The 9,727-nt window shown below is 39.0% G+C and overlaps 1 protein-coding gene across 3 annotated transcripts in view; it reads right to left on the reverse strand.

Moving 5' to 3' along the window:
• phactr4b (phosphatase and actin regulator 4b) overlaps window positions 1–9,628 on the reverse strand; it is a 59,437-nt gene extending 49,809 nt beyond the window's left edge. Inside the window, exon 1 of one of the 3 annotated variants that reach the window (XM_016572175.1) lies at window positions 9,508–9,628. The gene's annotated coding sequence lies outside the window, so the exon portion shown is untranslated. Of the gene's footprint in view, window positions 1–6,711; window positions 6,828–8,601; window positions 8,759–9,507 lie in introns of those variants that run through there. The other 2 variants (XM_016572183.1, XM_016572189.1) reach the window with 2 other exon arrangements.
• Between the last annotated feature and the right edge of the window lie 99 nt (window positions 9,629–9,727).

Here is a 9,727-nt window from a genome sequence, read left to right on the forward strand (position 1 = left end):
GTTGAAGAAAAGTAGATTTTTGTTTGTATATGCTGTCAATTATAGTTCTTAGAAAGAAAATTGGAATCGGCAAAAATCGGTATCGGCAGATCACACTAACAAAAAATCGGAAATTGGAATCGGCCAAGAAAATTGCAATCGGTGCATCTCTATCTGAAATCACTGTAATATGCATATCAGGTGCACAATAAATATTTATTATTAAACATTTGCATTGCTTAAAATTTTTGTGGAAGCTGTAACATTTTTTTTTCAGGATTCTTTGAGTAAAACAAAAAACATTTATTTGAATATTTTGTAACAATGTAAAACTTGTTACCGACACATTTGATCAATTTATTGCATCTTAGCTGAAGTATTAATTTCTTTTCCCCAAAAAACTGATAATGCCAAAATTCAATATTTATGTATTTTCTATGAAATGGATTGTTTATAAATCAGAATAAACCATAATATGGACCAAAATACTGCAAAAACCTACAATAATCAATCATGTTTTTACATTGTTTTTCATAAAAATGAGAACAACAACGCAAAGAAAAATTAGGGAAGCACCAATATTAAAATTCTGGCTGATAATTATTTATGTTAAATGGGCTCAACTGACAACCTTTATGGTATCAATATAGTGTGAATTCCTAATATTTAAGCATTTTTTAGAACTTGTATCAATTCGTAACAGTAAACAGCAATATTTACATACATACACATTCATTAAATCAACCATGTTGCATTTATAAAGTAGAACGAAACAGAAATAGAAAGCTATTGGAGCTTATTGAGGATGAACTCTGGATGCTGATACCTCTCTTATGAAACATGATAGTCAGCTGAGGTCTACAGAATTTGCATCCGTATGTTAAGCAAGCAGGAATGCAGTAAACACGCGACAGGTAGTGCTAGAGTTAAGCAGCCTATTTCAGCTACGATCATTATCCCCAGCAGCCTCACATTTTTGAGGTTTCAGACACCAAAAATATCCTAAACTGTGGTCATTTGTGCTTGCGACTTCCTCAAGAACTATGATCAAACCTAAAGGACACACGGCTAGTCTCAAACTACAAAAGTAAAGAAAGCAAGTGCAAATTAAAAAGGACATGCAAAAGAGATGCTTTTCTTCTGGTAATTTAGGTTTTATAAAGAAGTGGAAGTTTTATATGTACAATTGTGGTTAGTTTTATAAGGCAAAACAAGCTCTTACATCACCCCTGCTGGTAGTCTGATCATAAATCTAGCGTTCTCTTATCACACTGTTCTTTTATGATGGGAAAAACAACACAAATATAACAAATATAGACTGTCTCAAGAGAAAGGTGTATCACTATTATTGTTACAGACGTGGACACACTATAAAAAGCTTGTCTGCAGGGAGCCCACGCTGGCCCTTATACAGATCTCACTGAGAACAACATGGTATACCGCTGCGACGATGCAGTGACCAGGCAGCTGGAATACTAATACTGTGCAATAGGGCTGAACGATTAATTGCATTTGCGATAATATCGCGATATGAAATAACGCGATTTTTCAATCGTAGAGGTCACGGTCAATTACACGGTCACGTGACACGCGAGAGTAAAGAGGGGTGTTCGACTTGAAGATCAGATCGGTGTATGACATCAAAGTAAGGCGAGAGAAAGCATAAGGAGACGTCCGCGCTCTCTTATAGCTCTCGCAGTACTTTGATGACACACACCCATCGGTCTAAGCAGCGCTGCTTCAAGTCGAGCGCGGGCCATCAGCAGAAAAAGAAAATAAATAAAACAGCCGGACATGGCATCAACAGTATGGTGAGGGGCGTAACATTTCCGTCACACGCTTGAGGTATTCGGCCAATCACTGGATAGCTGGCCAATCACAGCACACCTCGCTTTTCAGACCGATGAGCTTTGTAAAAATCGACGTGTTTCTACACATACAAAGTGTGCGACGCTCGGGGTGATTTCAGCTTCTGTCGTCTAGGACATAAATACATGAACAACATCTCCAGAACTGCTCTGACTCCCTCTGAGAGTCACTTCATGCTCATTTGACAGTTTCATTTGAGTAAAACTGCACAAAAGTCTTCCATTTACAATAGTATTTCACATACTATTCGCATTTGATTTGAAGAAATTATGCTGCTGTGGCTTCATGCTGAAGGGGAACAGTTTAAGAATATGTGCTGGATGGGCAAAAGAGCCGAGAGAATGAATTGGAGACACTTCAGTGCCTAAATGGGTAGCAGATGTGTGCGTCTCAGATAAATCCGTTCTCACACCCCTGGACCAGAAAAATCAACGCAGTGAGTCACACTGTAAACTGGAACAATGTGCAGGGTACTTCCATAAAAGGTGAGAATATGCATGCATGCAGCATTCATGTGTGTAGTCTTTATGAGATGAATATGACCTGAATGTGTGTATCAAAGGCACTATAAAAACGCAGGAATAGAAAGTGAGCATGTTGTCATATTCCCCAATGCAAAGAGAGTGTCACCTCAAGAACCTGACACTCGGTGATACCTAACACATGCTAATCCCCGACACACACACACGCCTACCCACCCATCCTCACAGCCTCCCTCAGGACATGAAATGTAAAAAAAAAAAAAAGGATGCAACTGGCCTATTTCTTCTTTGGGTGCTTAATTCCTCAGCCTCCATCGTGCACCATTTAGGATGTGCGCTCGGGGAACTAAATTTCTTCATACTGTAAATTACACATGGCAAAATCAGTGTAGTACCAAACTGTTCAGGTGCTGACCCATAAATGATATAAAAGCAAAATAAAATAATAAAACCAGATTCAGATGGAAACATTATTAAAACGATCTCCTAAGACAAATGTCATTTGACCTTGCATGGTACTTCATATCGCACGTCACTAACGGTAAGCATTTCTTAACATCAAATTCAGTCACCAAGCAGGAAAATTCTAGAGGAGAAATATAACAGATGTGCACTCTATTATTGCATCTACTGTGTGTCTCTGACGTCTCGCTCTCCTTCAAAACCCCTATATGTGAACGCCAAGGCCAGTCCACACTCTGAACAAAAATACTCTTGAGCCAGAAACAAAAGCATGCAAAAAAGCTCTTCATTTGGTCCAAAGTAGGGCAGTACAAAAATACAAAATCGACTAGTCAGTGGTTTGCCTAGTCAAGTAGACCTGAGCTTTCAAACTTGGGTCAGGTCACAAGACAAGGAAATGTAGCGTCTGCGTAGGATCATGCATGATTTTTGGGGTTTTATGATAGATAGATATATAAGAAATACCTATGTGTTCCAGCAACTAGCTTTCCATCTGAGAGGGTTTTTAGTATCATTTATTTATACATAAATAATTTTCTCTATAGCGCCAGATTACAACAGAAGTCATTTAAAGTTACCTTTCCTATAGAACAGGTCTATACCTTGGTCTTTTATTAAACAAACTAAATAGCCTTATGTTATTTATACGACAGTATGTCATTTCTGTCTCTACGTTACATGGTCGCGCTTTCTGCATCACGCACAGCGGAGTTCTGCCCCGATGTGCGCACACACAAGTGAACACCACTCCCACTAGTATTTGTAAATATTAAGCCGCAAAACGACTATTTAAATAAGAATTCTGCGTGTTTATGTGTTAATGAATGGCGTAGACACGCGGTTTTTTTACTATTCGTACTGAAGCGTGCGTGACGCTTCCGGTGATATTAACGTCTGCCGTCTCTCTAACGAGGACATAAATACATGAACAACATCTCCAGAACTACTCTGAGAGTCACTTCATGAGCACTTGACCGTTTCATTCGAGTAAAACTATCCTCATATCATATAAACACAGAAATGTAAAGGTATTCACGGTAACCCGTCAAAATAATAGTTCGGTTTAACTTGAAGACATTGCATTATTATTGTTGTTCAGTAGAATGTACGTAATAGGCTACTACTACTACTAAAATTATTAAAACCTTATTTTTAAGGAATGTTTCAAATAATTAGTCATGTTAAAACACAGAATTTGGTAACAATAAAACATAAGGTTGGAAAAAATAAAAAATTTCATAGGGCCCTAAACATGTAATTTTTGTTAAACTTTTGATAAATTGATGTTAAATTGTTTAAGTTTCATGATTTAATTAAATAGACATGTTTTTTGATTAATAACATTTTATTTAACCATTAAAAAGGAGTCCAGAAAAATTAAAATGGAAAAAACTAAACAAGACAAAAAAAAATTCATTTTAGATCGCTAAACTCCAGCTTGTTTGTTGGTGTTTTCAGATCATCGGCGGCGGTGCTTCCGCAATGAGGAGCGAGCGTGTGTGCATGGTTGCCAGATTGCTTAAAATAAGCAAAACACTGGGCAGAAAATGTTTGCTTGTAACAGCGAAGCTCTGATACAGGGATTTGAACTATTGATATCTGGCAACCGCACTCATGAAAGCTCGCGTAGTAGAGGCGTGTAGAGCAGTCCGCAATAACATGTTGTCTCCTTTTTTGGACGTTCGGCGCATTCTTTTGGGATAGTATGCTTGAATTTTAAATATTCGATATTCACGATATTTTCAAATTTTACATCGTCATCAAAATTGCGATATTATCGCTAATATTCGATATATCGCCCAGCCCTAATGCATAGTGTTCACTGCATAAATTAAATATAGATTAATCTTTGTCAAAGCTGTTGTTTGATGAGCATTAATGACAGCAGCAGGTATTTATAGGCTGCTGTCCCTTTAAGACCTGATGCACGAATCCAATATGTGACCCTGGACCACAAAATCAGTCTTAAGTCAGTCAGATTTCAGATTTTCAAATAGTTGTATCTCGGCCAAATATTGTCCTATCCTAACAAACCATACATCAATGGAAAGCTTATTTATTCAGATATTCAGATTAATTATGATATATAAATCTCAATTTTGAAAAATTTATACTTAAGGTTTTGTGGTCCAGGGTCACATATAATGATACACATCCGATTTCTTTCTCAGCATTTCTCAAGGAGATGCGAAAGAGGATTCAGTTCGGTGTTCGCGCGCTGTCTGAAACACGCTTCTCCAGGTGTACACGCTTCATGTGTGCACAGCTGTGCGCATAGAAAACAGTGTGTGAGTAACGAATCAAGTTCTCTTTCGCTGGAATGGTTTAAAATCACTTGAGTGTGTAAACACGTACAAATGATAAAATTTCACTCTATTATGGTTACATTTTGCAATTAATCCATGGATCACATGCGTATTGAACCAAGGGGCCTGGTTCATACGGATCACGGATCAAATACGATCCGTTCAACCCCTATTAATCAGAAATTATATTATTCTATAACATTGTAACAATGGAGAAGACAAGACACTTTAAAAATAAAACAAAAAATGAAAAATTCTTAAAAAAACAACACTCATGGTGGGATGCTCCAAAATAGCATGAGATGTGATACAAAATGCAACGACCAAAGACTTTCGTCTGAATGTGGATGGCTGCAGGAGCGGTGCTTTAAAGTTGGCTTTTATGAAGAATTTTGCCACTAAAAATATCCAAAAATACACCTACATAAATAAATATATAATCAAAAATGTAGATAAATTAAAGGGGTCATATGATGCGATTTCAAGTTTTCCTTTCTCCGCGTGCGCGAGCGAGAGAGAGAGAGAGCGCGAGATAGAGCGGTGTGTGTGTGTGTGTGTGAGTGCGCGAGTGAGAGCGAGAGAGAGAGAGAGAGAGAGAGAGAGCGGTGTGTGTGTGCGTGCGCGCGCGCGCGCGAGAGAGAGAGCGGTGTGTGTGTGCGTGCGCGCGCGAGCGAGAGAGAGAGAGAGACCGACAGGTGCTTGTGGTGTTCGGCCAATCACAGTGCACTGGGTCAGCTGGCCAATCAGAGCGGACTGCGCTTGTCAAAGGAGGGGGCTTTGTAGAAAACGAAGCGTTTGAGAGGGGAGGGGCATAGAGGACTTACAATAATGTACAGTATTTGAAAAATAATGTGTTTTTTGAACATTAAAGCATGTCAACATATTCTGTTACACCAAATACACAAAATAATGATCTTTAAAAAAGCATCATATGACCCCTTTAAACATCAAAGATCGAATAGTCAGTTGTTGGACCAATCCAAAAAGCTCTGATGTCACTTAATGACTGAAACAATGATAGATATTGTATCAGAGCAGATGGCATGCTCAAACACATCCCCAAAGCTCACTGTTAAAAAGAGTGACACTACGGCACCACTCTCTCATGTATAAAACTAGGCCTACAACTTGACTGCCTAAGAATAGCTTAACACACATAAAAGTGGGTTTAGTGTCCTACATCAAGCTGCCTGGAGTACCACACGGTTGATTCTCCAAACACACGGAAAAAAAGAAGAAGAAAGGATGACAGAAAGTAGAGTCCTCTTCTATAAACAGAACTTTCAGATCTAAGGACGAGTTTTTCAACTGGATGCACTGATTCAATTACGTAGCACGGAAATGGGAGCAGCTGATATGCTTGTGTGATCTTTAAATAGCGTCCCACCTCTGCGCTTCGAGGCTCGCTCATGTGCTTACGTTTGGGCAGAGACAGCTGCCGATGGCTGAGAGAAAAATTGTTACATGCACTGGAGGTCAGCAGAGAGTTTCGATTTCACAAACTTTTGCGAAGTGCGGGGGAAGGCAGTATCTACGGTGAACTTCCAACCTACCAATGCAAGCCAAACGCAATCTTACTGTAATTTCAAAAATCACTCTAAAAGTTGGCCTACCTCTCCAGCTGAGACCTCAACCAGAACGGAAGATCTCCATTGAAGGAACTATGAAGCGAGACCTGTATTTCCTACCTCCAGACCGCATATCACACCCCTGGCTCCCTTCAGAATGACTGGACGGTGCTGTACTTTCCCATTCCGAACCGCCTGTACGTCACTGCCACGCCTGCCCCAGAAAAGCTTCGCTCACCCCAGAGACCTGTGGCCCACTTTCCATGGAGCCCAAAACACTGGTCCAAACCAAACTTCAGACTTCCTCTCACTCCGTCTTCTACAATGCCTGAGAAACTAATGGCACACACAAACCTTGTCCGAGTCATGCCCCACGGAAAGGATGTCAAATCAATCCTTGTTTCCTAATCAAATTCTGTTTTATAGAGTTGGAGAAAAAGCACTCTCCATTTCCTGCCACTGTAGTAGGATCTTGTGACTGAATCCTGATAACTAACTAACTGCATTTGGTGGCTAATTCAGTGAATTTGTGGCTAATTCTTATAAATTAGTATGATCTGATTTGTATGTTTTCACACGATCTTCATATGGCACACTGACTGTTAGGTGTAGGGGTGGACTTTCACGCTTACATTTTTTTTTCTTTTCTAAAAATTGTACATTTCTGTATGAATCACTTACAAATTCATACAAAATCACCACCTCATAAAATAGTTGCATTTTAAAATAGTTAGCCGTGATCAGGCCCATATTAACCAAAATTTGGCGTGTTACTATGGTTTAGCTCTTGCTGGTAGATGTCATAACTACATCACCTGGCTGAAAAGAGATTTTTGCCAGGTATAGTATGCTTAAATAAGCAGAACATACAGTACAATTCACTATAATACTATTTATCGACACCTTTTACAAAACAGCCTAATATGAAATCAATATAAACAACTGAAATAAACTATTAACCCAATTACTCACTTATTCATTACGTGTGACTGAGGCCAGAAGATATAAGCAGTTAAAAGCTACATTTTGAGCTTTGGATTCCATTCTACGCAGATTTGGATGTAAATGAGATCCACCTCCTCACATGAATTAGATTTCACAAAGATCAAGTTGGTCATAAATATCAATGGCCTACCCCAGATAACCATTTTATATTGTATGGTCATTATTAAAAGAAACATTAAATGCAGTAACCCCGAAATCACTTTATTCTCTGTATAAAACCACAGTTTCATTATGCTGCAGATTCACCATCAGTGTGAGAGTAAAAAACGAACCTGCTGTTATAGTGGCGCCGCTGCTATGCTCAAGCACTACTTGTCCATGAGGTGTGAAACAGGCTGTCCTAACAGAAGTAAAAAATAAATAAATCAATAACTCATTTTGCATGCATAGACAATACACGTTCTCATGAGCCACCAATCAAAAGTCCAATCAACACCAACTAAAACCACCTCATGTCTTCAACACATATCTCTAAAGTAACCATTTAGAATTACTATGGAAAGCACCTTTTAGTTTTTATACCAAAGAGTTTAAACGGATGACTTGACATGATAATTGTATAGGCTAAGCATAGCCAAATAACTAACTATACTAAAGACAAAATATAGTGATCTCAAACCAGGAGACCCATATCATGGAGAAAATTTTCAATTTTTAATATCTAAATATCTGTTAATTATCATATGATGTTAGTTGATTTAATCGTAATCAAAGTTATTAAAACACAACATTTCCCTGGTTTACTTAAGGTTTTTGTGTCTATAAAAATGGAAAACTGATATTTTCACTAAAGCACGTTCTTGTCAGCGTTTGAGTCCTCCTTCAGATAGAATACCAAAGCGAGTAAAATAAAATGGTCTGCATTAACCACAGAGAGTAATGAGGATATTTCTTAAAATTAAATAGCTAAACAACTGTCCTTCACCCTACCTTGCAACCGCCAATCCATCTCAATCTTTCACTCGGGCACACCAGAGAAATCAGAGCTTCACTGGAGCAATGAATGAGTGATGAATGATGGAGCTCCGAGCTGATCAAGTCCTCAAAACGACTCGTGCACAAAGAGCAAATTAGATTCTCTCAGGATGAAATCTTCCTCTATGTTACACAAGCTGACGAGATCAGTCTTTGCATGATCAGACACCGGCTCTCGTAAAGGTTCCGTTAGATTTTGAGTAACAATGGAGGGGAGGGATAAAAAACGCGATGCGAAATGCTCATTGCGAGTGAACTCGCGTGCTCCTCAACGCTCGGATTTCAAATGTACCTGATGAAAATAAGCGGCGATACATTCGGAAAGCATGGGGCATTTTCTGACAAATTAAAATGAGGGGCTTCGGTCTTCATATATTTTTCCGTTGGGAAAATCCAGTAAACAAATTTGTAGAAGCGCAGATCTCGTGCGTCGTTGATAAGTCAGCTGATCATCCTAACAGCAAACATTCGCACATTTGTTCTAGGTTCACTTATCTTCTCAGTACTTGTCAGACTAAAGGAGAAATGCGCTGTTCATAGTGGTTATTGACTGAATGCATGCAACTGGGGAAAAACGGAACGCAAGCGTGCAAAAGATGATGCGGAGCATCACGATGAGCGCAGCGCCGCTTGATCACAAGTAGGCTTTTGATGCAGTGTTTATTTTTCTCATAATAATAAAATATACACGTTTGGCTGTGCTTGTCGAGAGAAAGCATGTGACGAAAATAAATTGTATGTGCACGAGCACCTTTCTGCATAACACTTAAAAAAAAAGCTGAAATTTGCATTGCAACAACTTTCTTTCCAATGCGGTTTACCTGCGCGTGCATCATATGGTTATTAAGTAACATCTCTTACCTTCCCCTATTACGTCTAAGGCACTGGCCCTCCTCTTCCTCCGTCTAGTTTCACTTCATGTACACGACAACACGGATACTTTTTCCTTAATCTCTTTTTCCAACCCCCATTGAAACTTTTCCCAAAGATACCGGAAATCGTAGGACATGAAGTATGGTCATTGAAGTTTTCAGTTTAAAGGACCTCTGCCCGCTTCCATTGTCTGCCTCAACATCATTGA

Source organism: Sinocyclocheilus rhinocerous, unplaced genomic scaffold (genome assembly GCF_001515625.1).
Source record: "Sinocyclocheilus rhinocerous isolate Xijiao unplaced genomic scaffold, SAMN03320098_v1.1 scaffold11, whole genome shotgun sequence".
In the NCBI taxonomy this organism is placed as follows: Eukaryota; Metazoa; Chordata; class Actinopteri; order Cypriniformes; family Cyprinidae; genus Sinocyclocheilus; species Sinocyclocheilus rhinocerous.